This window comes from Schistocerca americana, chromosome 11 (assembly GCF_021461395.2).
Source record: "Schistocerca americana isolate TAMUIC-IGC-003095 chromosome 11, iqSchAmer2.1, whole genome shotgun sequence".
Classification (NCBI taxonomy): Eukaryota; Metazoa; Arthropoda; class Insecta; order Orthoptera; family Acrididae; genus Schistocerca; species Schistocerca americana.
In genome coordinates, this window is record NC_060129.1 from 13,096,973 (window position 1) to 13,111,392 (window position 14,420).

General features: G+C 46.2%; 1 protein-coding gene across 1 annotated transcript in view; it reads left to right on the top strand.

Annotated features, from left to right (window-relative positions):
* Window positions 1-7,734: 7,734 nt before the first annotated feature.
* The window catches only part of LOC124554103 (histone-lysine N-methyltransferase EHMT1-like), a 67,111-nt gene continuing 60,425 nt past the window's right edge, over window positions 7,735-14,420 (top strand). Inside the window, exon 1 of the mRNA XM_047128168.1 lies at window positions 7,735-7,787. The gene's annotated coding sequence lies outside the window, so the exon portion shown is untranslated. The remainder of the gene's footprint in view (window positions 7,788-14,420) is intronic.

Here is a 14,420-nt window from a genome sequence, read left to right on the forward strand (position 1 = left end):
AAAAGTTTTTATTTCCCAGCTGCAGCTGTTCGCTGAGAATGAGGCCATCATGACGAGATAGATGTTTGAAAATCTCCAATTCCTCTAAAACATCTAACCTACGCCCCTTCTTTTCGGTATGCAAAAATTGTTATCGCCAATGGCTTTAGGCACGTGTCCAGTAATTACGAGATGATCGGCAAAGGATGAATTTAGGGGACTGGTGCCGTTTTTTCTCGAAAGATGTTCCTTATATCTGATGGTGAAAGTACATCCAGTTTGCCCTGTATAATAGGAGGAGCAGGTATCACAGGTGATATTATAAACGCCAGAAGTTTCTGTAGGGGAGCGAATGGATTTCAAATTATGAATGAAGTTTCTCTTCAGATTATTATCAGAGAAGGCAACATTGCAGTTGTATTTGTTGCGAAGCAGGCGCTGAATCTGATAGGAAATGGGTCCTGCGAAAGGAATAGAAGAACGTTTAGTTGGTTAACTTCAGCGCGTGAGGTGTTGAGCGTAGTAATTCTTGCAATTTTCTTTTTGAGGATATCGTCCACTATGTTAGGCGTATATTCATTATTGACTGCTATGGCTTTAAGTAAATTTATGTCCTCATTGAACTTTTCCGTTTAAAGTGGTATAGAGGTGGCTCGGTGGACGGCAGAGTGAAAAGAGGAAGCAGGCACGATTTGGTCAGGATACTTTTCTTTTCGAAAAATATTGAAAGTGATGTTATTGCCTTCTATTGTAAGGGGCAAGTCCAAATAATGTAATTGGCGGTTTTCGTTTTCGAGTTGAATAGTGAAAGAAATTTTTTCATGGAGGTTGTTAAGAAGTTTAAATAAATGATCAATGCTATCGGCGGGTCCGTATAGATGACTAGAATATCATCAACGTATCTTGTGTAAGAAAGGATACCTAGTGAAGCGTCTGAGAAACGGTTAAACAATTTTTTTTCCCAAAGAATTGATAAAGATGTCGACAAGGATGCCGGCTAAAGGGTTGCCCATAGCGAGCCCATCAGACTGCTGCTACAGTTGTCCGTTTAGTTCCAAGAAGTTGTACGTGACAACGACAATGAGATTCATAAAATCGGTAATCTGTTCATCTGATGGATCTTTTTTAAAGTGACGTACGGTAGGGCGACAGACAGGCAGACACTAACTGCCTAACAAATGCGGACGGGAGACAGACGAGCAAGCTGGGGGACGAGAGACTGACCAAGAAAACAAGTGGAATTTAACAAGGAAATGAAACAACATATCACGAATCTCTCAACTTCTAATAAACTGCGATGTCTGGCAAAGACCTCTCCCGAACCGTCCGTTGCCAGCCGCTTCAACGGACGCAGGAGGGCGCGCCCATCTCCCGCCTCACGGCGTCGCAGCTCGCACCGGCCAGACCGATGTCGTGGTTTGACTCCTGCTGCTCTCGTGTCGGCCGCGAAGCCACTACCCCTCGCTATACGGCGCGGCCCACTGGACTCACGTGGCGACCTCACACGCGCCGACGCTCAAGACGGACAAGTCGTCTCGTGTCTCAGTGCGCGACCGACCAACCGATCTATCGATCCTACCGCCAACGACCGTTGGCTGAGCAGACGGGCGGCCTGACACACACTGGCACTCCGGACGACAGACAGACACTGAGGGCCCCACACTGACCCGGCTGACCGACTGACCGACTGGCGAGCTCGTAGCGCCCCTTACATGCACGTGAACAGGCAACCTTTCCCTTTTCCCACCAGAGGGAGACACCAAAGCTGCTGTTGCCACAAACGGAGGGCGACTGCTTCACACTACGCGCTGCGGCGCGCTCTTCCAAACAGCAAATTTTACCTCGGCTCACTGCCGCTAAGTTTACATGCGACACATCTTCCGAAAGGCGCGAACCGAATTTCGGAATCAGTTTTTCGCAGTCGTGTTTACATGTTAAGGTCTGAAGCGGATTTGCCATCCCAGTTACCCAGATACGATGATAGGAAAACAGCCGTTAGTTTCCGATTTACTCAGCACAGTCGCTATTTCTCTCCAGTTAGAGCATGTGCAAATAGCTTTAGTCTAATATTCCTGCTTGTCCTTCACTGTACAGGATGCCACTCCGTCCATATTAGTCTAAAACTTTTAAAAACGAGTTCAAACCTGGTAGCCCAAGCATTTTTGCGTTTACTTGGGAGTGAGAACTGAATGCGCAGTTCGGAAAATCGGCAACTGGAGGCGGATTTCCAGAATAGATTTACGTGACTACCCAGAAGCGATATTCGGAAATGTGATTACGGTATCCTGTGTTTGGAGTCCCGTGTAAACGGGGACGGGGTTCGTGCTGCCAGCTGTATACGGCAGTGCGAGACAAACCGGTGTGGGTGGAGGCAGGCGGTCCGGTCCGGTCCGGCAGTGCGGACACCGACGTAGACGCCTCGCCGGCTCTGCAGCAGCCGCTCCCTCGCCTGCCGGGGGCCGACCTGGCAACGCCGCGCCGTGACGTCAGCCGCACGGTTGCACGGTTTGTGCGGGTCAGTCGTGGAGTGTCGGACGGGGGGGACGGGGGGGGGGGGGGGCAGGCGACCAGTGTCAGCAGGTCCTCAGGGCATCTCTTCTGCGCGTGAGTACAGGGGGAGGCGGGCAGCTGGCCCCGACTGCAGTTTCCGGAAGCCGCGGCTGTTACGCCGTTCTGCACGATTTGTGTCGTCCGTCGCCAAACTCACGACAGAGCAACGTCAGAAAACTTCTCCTCTATAATACATTGTCTTACTTTGAAAACAGAAAATAGCGTCGCTACGAATGGCGAATAGTCTGTTTAATTACCGTGCCGAGTGTGTAATAATTTTTTGCTCGTTACTTCCTGTCTTTCTACTCATTTAATCGCTGTCAGTCTAGATTCCCTCAGAATTCTCTTACCACACACACTTCAAGTGAAAACGACGCGTTATTATGTCACAGTGCATCGAAATAAGACACGCTAGTAGGACAGAGTTTCAGGGAGAGCATAAGGCAACAATTGACAGGAATGGGGGAAAGAAATACAGTAGAAGAAGAATGGGTAGCTTTGAGGGATGAAGTAGTGAACGCAGCAGAGGATCAAGTAGGTAAAAAGACGAGGGCTAGTAGAAATCCTTGGGTAACAGAAGAAATATTGAATTTAATTGATGAAAGGAGAAAATATAAAAATGCAGTAAATGAAGCAGGCAAAAAGGAACACAAACGTCTCAAAAATGATATCGACAGGAAGTGCAAAATGGCTAAGCAGGGATGGCTAGAGGACAAATGTAAGGATGTAGAGGCTTGTCTCACTAGGGGTAAGATAGATACTGCCTACAGGAAAATTAGAGAGACCTTTGGAGATAAGAGAACGACTTGTATGAATATCAAGGGCACAGATGGAAACCCAGTTCTAAGCAAAGAAGGGAAAGCAGAAAGGTGGTAGGAGTATATAGAGGGTCTATACAAGGGCGATGTACTTGAGGACAATATTATGGAAATGGAAGAGGATGTAGATGAAGATGAAATGGGAGATACGATACTGCGTGAAGAGTTTGACAGAGCACTGAAAGACCTGAGTCGAAACAAGGCCCCCGGAGTAGACAACATTCCATTGGAACTACTGACGGCCTTGGCAGAGCCAGTCCTGACAAAACTCTACCATCTGGTGAGCAAGATGTATGAGACAGGCGAAATACCCTCAGACTTCAAGAAGAATATAATAATTCCAATCCCAAAGAAAGCAGGTGTTGACAGATGTGAGAATTACCGAACAAGCAGTTTAATAAGCCACAGCTGCAAAATACTAACACGAATTCTTTCCAGACGAATAGAAAAACTAGTAGAAGCCGACCTCGGGGAAGATCAGTTTGGATTCCGTAGAAATACTGGAACACGTGAGGCAATACTGACCTTACAACTTATCTTAGAGGAAAGATTAAGGAAAGGCAAACCTACGTTTCTAGCATTTGTAGACTTAGAGAAAGCTTTTGACAATATTGACTGGAATACTTTCTTCAAATTCTGAAGGTGCCGGGGGCAAAATACAGGGAGCGAAAGGCTATTTACAATTTGTACAGAAACCAGATGGCAGTTATAAGAGTTGAGGGGCATGAAAGGGAAGCAGTGGTTGGGAAAGGGAGTAAGACAGGGTTGTAGCCTCTCCCCGATGTTATTCAATCTGTATATTGAGCAAGCAGTAAAGGAAACAAAAGAAAAATTCGGAGTAGGTATTAAAATCCATGGAGAAGAAATAAAAACTTTGAGGTTCGCCGATGACATCGTAATTCTGTCAGAGACAGCAAAGGACTTGGAAGAGCCGTTGAACGGAATGGACAGTGTCTTGAAAGGAGGATATAAGATGAACATCAACAAAAGCAAAACGGGGATAATGGAATGTAGTCAAATTAAGTCGGGTGATGTTGAGGGTATTAGATTAGGAAAAGAGACACTTAAAGTAGTAAAGGAGTTTTGCTATTTGGGGAGCAAAATAACTGATGATGGTCGAAGTAGAGAGGATATAAAATGTAGACTGTCAATGGCAAGGAAAGCGTTTCTCAAGAAGAGAAATTTGTTAACATCGAGTATAGATTTAAGTGTCAGGAAGTCGTTTCTGAAAGTATTTGTATGGAGTGTAGCCATGTATGGAAGTGAAACATGGACGATAAGTAGTTTGGACAAGAAGAGAATAGAAGCTTTCGAAATGTGGTGCTACAGAAGAATGCTGTAGATAAGGTGGGTAGATCACGTAACTAATGAGGAGGTATTGAGTAGGATTGGGGAGAAGAGAAGTTTGTGGCACAACTTGACTAGAAGAAGGGATCGGTTGGTAGGACATGTTTTGAGGCATCAAGGGATCACTAATTTAGCATTGGAGGGCACCGGGGAGGGTAAAAATCGTAGAGGGAGACCAAGAGATGAATACACTAAGCAGATTCAGAAGGATGTAGGTTGCAGCAGGTACTGGGAGATGATGAAGCTTGCACAGGATAGAGTAGCATGGAGAGCTGCATCAAACCAGTCTCATGACTGAAGACCACAACAACAACATACACTACTGGCCATTAAAATTGCTACACTACGAAGATGACGTGCTACAGACGCGAAATTTAACCGACAGGAAGCAGATGCTGTGATATGCAAATGATTAGCTTTTCAGAGTATACAGGCAAGGTTGGCGCCGGTAGTGGCACCTACAATGTGCTGACATGAGGAAAGTTTCCAATACACAAACAGCAGTTGACCGGCGTTGCCTGGTGAAACGTTATTGTGTTGCCTAGTGTAAGGAGGAGAAATGCGTACCATCACGTTTCCGACTTTGATAAAGGGCGGATTGTAGCCTATCGCGATTGCGGTTTATCGTATCGCGACATTGCTGCTCGTGTTGGTCGAGATCCAATGACTGTTAGCAGAATATGGAATCGGTGGGTTCCGGAGGGTAATACGGAACGCCGTGCTGGATCCTAACGGCCTCGTATCACTAGCAGTCGAGATGACAGGCATCTTGTCCGGATGGCTGTAACAGATCGTGCAGCTACGTCTCGATCCTTGAGTCAACAGATGGGGACGTTTGCAAGACGACAACCATCTGCACGAACAGTTCGACGACGTTTGCAGCAGCATGGACTATCAGCTCGGAGACCGTGGCTGCGGTTACCCTTGACGCTGCATCAAAGACAGGAGTGCCTGCGGTGATGTACTCAACGACGAACCTGGGTGCACGAATGACAAAACGTCATTTTTCTTTCGGATAAATCCAGGTTCTGTTTACAGCATCGTGATGATCGCGGTGAACGCACACTGGAAGTGTGTATTCGCCATCGTCATACTGGCGTATCACCCGGCGTGATGGTATGGGGTGCCATTGGTTACACGTCTCGGTCACCTCTTGTTCGCATTGACGGCACTTTGAACAGTGGGCGTTACATTTCATATGTGTTACGACCCGTGGCTCGACCCTTCATTCGATCCCTGCGAAACCCTACATTTCAGCAGGATAATTCATGACCGCATGTTGCAGGTCCTGTACGGGCCTTTCTGGATAAGGAAAATGTTCGACTGCAGTCCTGGCCAGCGCATTCTCCAGATGTCTCACCAATTGAAAACGTCTGGTGGCCGAGGAACTGGCTCGTCGCAATACGCCAGTCACTACTCTTGATGAACTGTGGTATCGTGTTGAAGCTGCATGGGCAGCTGTACCTGTACACGCCATCCAAGCTCTCTTTGCCTCAATGCCCAGGCGTATGAAGGGCGTTATTACGGCCAGAGGTGGTTGTTGTGGGTACTGACTTCTCAGGATCTATGCACCCATATTGCGTGAGAACGTAATCAGATGTCAGTTCTAGTATATTTGTCCAATGAATACCCGTTTATCATCTGCATTTCTCCTTGGTGTAGCAATTTTAATGGCCGGTACTGTTTTTTATCATCACGTAATAAGACATTAAAAACTTTATTAAACATTAAAAAACTACACTACTAATTTTCAGGTTTTAATTTTCTTCTCAGAGGTTTCCTGTGGACTAGCTGGGATTTTTTCGGAGAAATCTAGCTAGATTGGCTTCTTGTAGGAATGGCAAACATAAGAAGTCTGTCTCTTCTTTTTTGGGTGACAGATGGAGCGTGTTTTGCGTTTCTCCAATCGTTGTACCACTACTTGTACGTCCGGTTCTGGTAGGCGCAAAACAAGATGAATCGACACACAAAGTTCGCGGCCTATGCGGTAATGGTTGACTCGCTCTTTATTGTGCTGTGAGCAACGAGTTTGCAGGATTCATCAAAAAATCAAAGCGGCTCATCTGAGTACAGTTTCTGTAGGAATTGTGAAGGACAAACGCGTTCACACCACTTACGTCCAACACGCGGAAAAGTATTATCGTTTGCCACCGCTGGAAGAGGCTTCGGTCACCTCCGACATTTGTTTCAATGAAACATATATGTAGCAGGACCCTAAGCTAAAGATGGGGCTCTACAATTGTCTTTACCACTTCGATAACTGTCATCATTTAAGGATGTCCCAGGTGGCGAAACAAATTCGTCTGCGCTGTTCCTGTAGCGAAATATATCTTCCCTTCCAATTTCGTTGTGACTATCTAATCAAACACGATAAAACAGTGCCGGCCGGTGTGGCCGTGCGGTTCTAGGCGCTTCAGTCAGGAACCGCGTGACCGCTACGGTCGCAGGTTCGAATCCTGCCTCTGGCATGGATGTGTGTGATGTCCTTAGGTTAGTTAGGTTTAAGTAGTTCTAAGTTCTAGGGGACTGATGACCTCAGATGTTAAGTCCCATAGTGCTCAGAGCCATTTTTGAACGATAAAACAGTATTCTCAAAGTGAAGGAGCATAACACGGATAGCAGAGGGAGACTCGGCTACTGAATCCGTAGCGCAGAGTCCACAGAGGGGGGCCTCGGAGAGCGCTGGCACGAAAGCAGCATTGGTGGTGTAGCTTCAGGCCAGACTGCAGAGAACAGCCCCGCCCGTACGCATCAGCAGCAGAGTGGCAGCAAACGCTGGGTCGTTACGGCGTAGCTGTCAAAATGGCGCTGAGAGGGGCTGAGCGGACGTACAGGGAGTTGGTTTATTCGGAATGCAGTGTTCTGTCGCGGGAAGCGTGGAGACTGCTCCGTTCTCGGAGAGAGAGAGAGAATAATAGTGCACGAGGCGCGGACGTGACGGCTCGCTGCGTCAGCTGCTGGTGTTGGGGGGGGGGGGGGGAAGGGGTCACGTGACGTCGCAGCCGCCGCCCCTCCTCTTCTAGAACAGTCTCTTGCGAGGCGGCGCTCAGTCGCTTTCCTACAGCAGGGCAGGCGTGTTCGTGGACGCAACAGGTAGGACTAGTTACGTAAACTTCGATAAACTAAAGATCAATTATTAGCCTCTGCACTATCGGTAGTCTGGTTTCACTATCGATAGTCATATCGTTTATAATGAAATCGTCTTCTATAGACGCGCGAATGTTTTCGGATGTTGTTTTACTGGATTCCTAATATGCACGGTACACTCGTGAAATTGTCGTTCGGGGAAAACCCCACTTGATCGCTACCTCTGAGATGCTTTGTCCCGTGGCTAGTCCGCCGACTGTCACACCAAGTTCCAACTCACTTTACTGTTGTTAGCAGCAGTAACCGATGTGAGGCTAAGCGAAAATTGACTTCCTTTTTTTTCACTCCACTCACTAATTTTTTAAGAGTTATCGACAGCCATAGTGCACGTCATTTACGACGGCGGCCGAGTTTAGGTTCGTTCTGCGCATCTGACGCCACAAAACACAGTCAGCCAATGAACAGAGAACGACGTTGCCAGAGCTCGACTGCAGTGCAGAGCACGGACGAGTGTCTTCAGTTTTAGAAACGTTCAGTCATAAATAAAGTAATTGAACAAAAGCAATGTAGCAGCAGTAACCGATGTGAGGCTAAGCGAAAATTGACTTCCTTTTTTTTCACTCCACTCACTAATTTTTTAAGAGTTATCGACAGCCATAGTGCGCGTCATTTACGACGGCGGCCGAGTTTAGGTTCGTTCTGCGCATCTGACGCCACAAAACACAGTCAGCCAATGAACAGAGAACGACGTTGCCAGAGCTCGACTGCAGTGCAGAGCACGGACGAGTGTCTTCAGTTTTAGAAACGTTCAGTCATAAATAAAGTAATTGAACAAAAGCAATGTAGCAGCAGTAACCGATGTGAGGCTAAGCGAAAATTGACTTCCTTTTTTTTCACTCCACTCACTAATTTTTTAAAAGTTATCGACAGCCATAGTGCGCGTCATTTACGACGGCGGCCGAGTTTAGGTTCGTTCTGCGCATCTGACGTCACAAAACACAGTCAGCCAATGAACAGAGAACGACGTTGCCAGAGCTCGACTGCAGTGCAGAGCACGGACGAGTGTCTTCAGTTTTAGAAACGTTCAGTCATAAATAAAGTAATTGAACAAAAGCAATGTAGCAGCAGTAACCGATGTGAGGCTAAGCGAAAATTGACTTCCTTTTTTTTCACTCCACTCACTAATTTTTTAAGAGTTATCGACAGCCATAGTGCGCGTCATTTACGACGGCGGCCGAGTTTAGGTTCGTTCTGCGCATCTGACGCCACAAAACACAGTCAGCCAATGAACAGAGAACGACGTTGCCAGAGCTCGACTGCAGTGCAGAGCACGGACGAGTGTCTTCAGTTTTAGAAACGTTCAGTCATAAATAAAGTAATTGAACAAAAGCAATGTAGCAGCAGTAACCGATGTGAGGCTAAGCGAAAATTGACTTCCTTTTTTTTCACTCCACTCACTAATTTTTTAAGAGTTATCGACAGCCATAGTGCGCGTCATTTACGACGGCGGCCGAGTTTAGGTTCGTTCTGCGCATCTGACGCCACAAAACACAGTCAGCCAATGAACAGAGAACGACGTTGCCAGAGCTCGACTGCAGTGCAGAGCACGGACGAGTGTCTTCAGTTTTAGAAACGTTCAGTCATAAATAAAGTAATTGAACAAAAGCAATGTAGCAGCAGTAACCGATGTGAGGCTAAGCGAAAATTGACTTCCTTTTTTTTCACTCCACTCACTAATTTTTTAAGAGTTATCGACAGCCATAGTGCGCGTCATTTACGACGGCGGCCGAGTTTAGGTTCGTTCTGCGCATCTGACGCCACAAAACACAGTCAGCCAATGAACAGAGAACGACGTTGCCAGAGCTCGACTGCAGTGCAGAGCACGGACGAGTGTCTTCAGTTTTAGAAACGTTCAGTCATAAATAAAGTAATTGAACAAAAGCAATGTAGCAGCAGTAACCGATGTGAGGCTAAGCGAAAATTGACTTCCTTTTTTTTCACTCCACTCACTAATTTTTTAAGAGTTATCGACAGCCATAGTGCGCGTCATTTACGACGGCGGCCGAGTTTAGGTTCGTTCTGCGCATCTGACGCCACAAAACACAGTCAGCCAATGAACAGAGAACGACGTTGCCAGAGCTCGACTGCAGTGCAGAGCACGGACGAGTGTCTTCAGTTTTAGAAACGTTCAGTCATAAATAAAGTAATTGAACAAAAGCAATGTAGCAGCAGTAACCGATGTGAGGCTAAGCGAAAATTGACTTCCTTTTTTTTCACTCCACTCACTAATTTTTTAAGAGTTATCGACAGCCATAGTGCGCGTCATTTACGACGGCGGCCGAGTTTAGGTTCGTTCTGCGCATCTGACGCCACAAAACACAGTCAGCCAATGAACAGAGAACGACGTTGCCAGAGCTCGACTGCAGTGCAGAGCACGGACGAGTGTCTTCAGTTTTAGAAACGTTCAGTCATAAATAAAGTAATTGAACAAAAGCAATGTAGCAGCAGTAACCGATGTGAGGCTAAGCGAAAATTGACTTCCTTTTTTTTCACTCCACTCACTAATTTTTTAAGAGTTATCGACAGCCATAGTGCGCGTCATTTACGACGGCGGCCGAGTTTAGGTTCGTTCTGCGCATCTGACGCCACAAAACACAGTCAGCCAATGAACAGAGAACGACGTTGCCAGAGCTCGACTGCAGTGCAGAGCACGGACGAGTGTCTTCAGTTTTAGAAACGTTCAGTCATAAATAAAGTAATTGAACAAAAGCAATGTAGCAGCAGTAACCGATGTGAGGCTAAGCGAAAATTGACTTCCTTTTTTTTCACTCCACTCACTAATTTTTTAAGAGTTATCGACAGCCATAGTGCGCGTCATTTACGACGGCGGCCGAGTTTAGGTTCGTTCTGCGCATCTGACGTCACAAAACACAGTCAGCCAATGAACAGAGAACGACGTTGCCAGAGCTCGACTGCAGTGCAGAGCACGGACGAGTGTCTTCAGTTTTAGAAACGTTCAGTCATAAATAAAGTAATTGAACAAAAGCAATGTAGCAGCAGTAACCGATGTGAGGCTAAGCGAAAATTGACTTCCTTTTTTTTCACTCCACTCACTAATTTTTTAAGAGTTATCGACAGCCATAGTGCGCGTCATTTACGACGGCGGCCGAGTTTAGGTTCGTTCTGCGCATCTGACGCCACAAAACACAGTCAGCCAATGAACAGAGAACGACGTTGCCAGAGCTCGACTGCAGTGCAGAGCACGGACGAGTGTCTTCAGTTTTAGAAACGTTCAGTCATAAATAAAGTAATTGAACAAAAGCAATGTAGCAGCAGTAACCGATGTGAGGCTAAGCGAAAATTGACTTCCTTTTTTTTCACTCCACTCACTAATTTTTTAAGAGTTATCGACAGCCATAGTGCGCGTCATTTACGACGGCGGCCGAGTTTAGGTTCGTTCTGCGCATCTGACGCCACAAAACACAGTCAGCCAATGAACAGAGAACGACGTTGCCAGAGCTCGACTGCAGTGCAGAGCACGGACGAGTGTCTTCAGTTTTAGAAACGTTCAGTCATAAATAAAGTAATTGAACAAAAGCAATGTAGCAGCAGTAACCGATGTGAGGCTAAGCGAAAATTGACTTCCTTTTTTTTCACTCCACTCACTAATTTTTTAAGAGTTATCGACAGCCATAGTGCGCGTCATTTACGACGGCGGCCGAGTTTAGGTTCGTTCTGCGCATCTGACGCCACAAAACACAGTCAGCCAATGAACAGAGAACGACGTTGCCAGAGCTCGACTGCAGTGCAGAGCACGGACGAGTGTCTTCAGTTTTAGAAACGTTCAGTCATAAATAAAGTAATTGAACAAAAGCAATGTAGCAGCAGTAACCGATGTGAGGCTAAGCGAAAATTGACTTCCTTTTTTTTCACTCCACTCACTAATTTTTTAAGAGTTATCGACAGCCATAGTGCGCGTCATTTACGACGGCGGCCGAGTTTAGGTTCGTTCTGCGCATCTGACGCCACAAAACACAGTCAGCCAATGAACAGAGAACGACGTTGCCAGAGCTCGACTGCAGTGCAGAGCACGGACGAGTGTCTTCAGTTTTAGAAACGTTCAGTCATAAATAAAGTAATTGAACAAAAGCAATGTAGCAGCAGTAACCGATGTGAGGCTAAGCGAAAATTGACTTCCTTTTTTTTCACTCCACTCACTAATTTTTTAAGAGTTATCGACAGCCATAGTGCGCGTCATTTACGACGGCGGCCGAGTTTAGGTTCGTTCTGCGCATCTGACGCCACAAAACACAGTCAGCCAATGAACAGAGAACGACGTTGCCAGAGCTCGACTGCAGTGCAGAGCACGGACGAGTGTCTTCAGTTTTAGAAACGTTCAGTCATAAATAAAGTAATTGAACAAAAGCAATGTAGCAGCAGTAACCGATGTGAGGCTAAGCGAAAATTGACTTCCTTTTTTTTCACTCCACTCACTAATTTTTTAAGAGTTATCGACAGCCATAGTGCGCGTCATTTACGACGGCGGCCGAGTTTAGGTTCGTTCTGCGCATCTGACGCCACAAAACACAGTCAGCCAATGAACAGAGAACGACGTTGCCAGAGCTCGACTGCAGTGCAGAGCACGGACGAGTGTCTTCAGTTTTAGAAACGTTCAGTCATAAATAAAGTAATTGAACAAAAGCAATGTAGCAGCAGTAACCGATGTGAGGCTAAGCGAAAATTGACTTCCTTTTTTTTCACTCCACTCACTAATTTTTTAAGAGTTATCGACAGCCATAGTGCGCGTCATTTACGACGGCGGCCGAGTTTAGGTTCGTTCTGCGCATCTGACGCCACAAAACACAGTCAGCCAATGAACAGAGAACGACGTTGCCAGAGCTCGACTGCAGTGCAGAGCACGGACGAGTGTCTTCAGTTTTAGAAACGTTCAGTCATAAATAAAGTAATTGAACAAAAGCAATGTAGCAGCAGTAACCGATGTGAGGCTAAGCGAAAATTGACTTCCTTTTTTTTCACTCCACTCACTAATTTTTTAAGAGTTATCGACAGCCATAGTGCGCGTCATTTACGACGGCGGCCGAGTTTAGGTTCGTTCTGCGCATCTGACGCCACAAAACACAGTCAGCCAATGAACAGAGAACGACGTTGCCAGAGCTCGACTGCAGTGCAGAGCACGGACGAGTGTCTTCAGTTTTAGAAACGTTCAGTCATAAATAAAGTAATTGAACAAAAGCAATGTAGCAGCAGTAACCGATGTGAGGCTAAGCGAAAATTGACTTCCTTTTTTTTCACTCCACTCACAAATTTTTTAAGAGTTATCGACAGCCATAGTGCGCGTCATTTACGACGGCGGCCGAGTTTAGGTTCGTTCTGCGCATCTGACGCCACAAAACACAGTCAGCCAATGAACAGAGAACGACGTTGCCAGAGCTCGACTGCAGTGCAGAGCACGGACGAGTGTCTTCAGTTTTAGAAACGTTCAGTCATAAATAAAGTAATTGAACAAAAGCAATGTAGCAGCAGTAACCGATGTGAGGCTAAGCGAAAATTGACTTCCTTTTTTTTCACTCCACTCACTAATTTTTTAAGAGTTATCGACAGCCATAGTGCGCGTCATTTACGACGGCGGCCGAGTTTAGGTTCGTTCTGCGCATCTGACGCCACAAAACACAGTCAGCCAATGAACAGAGAACGACGTTGCCAGAGCTCGACTGCAGTGCAGAGCACGGACGAGTGTCTTCAGTTTTAGAAACGTTCAGTCATAAATAAAGTAATTGAACAAAAGCAATGTAGCAGCAGTAACCGATGTGAGGCTAAGCGAAAATTGACTTCCTTTTTTTTCACTCCACTCACTAATTTTTTAAGAGTTATCGACAGCCATAGTGCGCGTCATTTACGACGGCGGCCGAGTTTAGGTTCGTTCTGCGCATCTGACGTCACAAAACACAGTCAGCCAATGAACAGAGAACGACGTTGCCAGAGCTCGACTGCAGTGCAGAGCACGGACGAGTGTCTTCAGTTTTAGAAACGTTCAGTCATAAATAAAGTAATTGAACAAAAGCAATGTAGCAGCAGTAACTGATGTGAGGCTAAGCGAAAATTGACTTCCTTTTTTTTCACTCCACTCACTAATTTTTTAAGAGTTATCGACAGCCATAGTGCGCGTCATTTACGACGGCGGCCGAGTTTAGGTTCGTTCTGCGCATCTGACGCCACAAAACACAGTCAGCCAATGAACAGAGAACGACGTTGCCAGAGCTCGACTGCAGTGCAGAGCACGGACGAGTGTCTTCAGTTTTAGAAACGTTCAGTCATAAATAAAGTAATTGAACAAAAGCAATGTAGCAGCAGTAACCGATGTGAGGCTAAGCGAAAATTGACTTCCTTTTTTTTCACTCCACTCACTAATTTTTTAAGAGTTATCGACAGCCATAGTGCGCGTCATTTACGACGGCGGCCGAGTTTAGGTTCGTTCTGCGCATCTGACGCCACAAAACACAGTCAGCCAATGAACAGAGAACGACGTTGCCAGAGCTCGACTGCAGTGCAGAGCACGGACGAGTGTCTTCAGTTTTAGAAACGTTCAGTCATAAATAAAGTAATTGAACAAAAGCAATG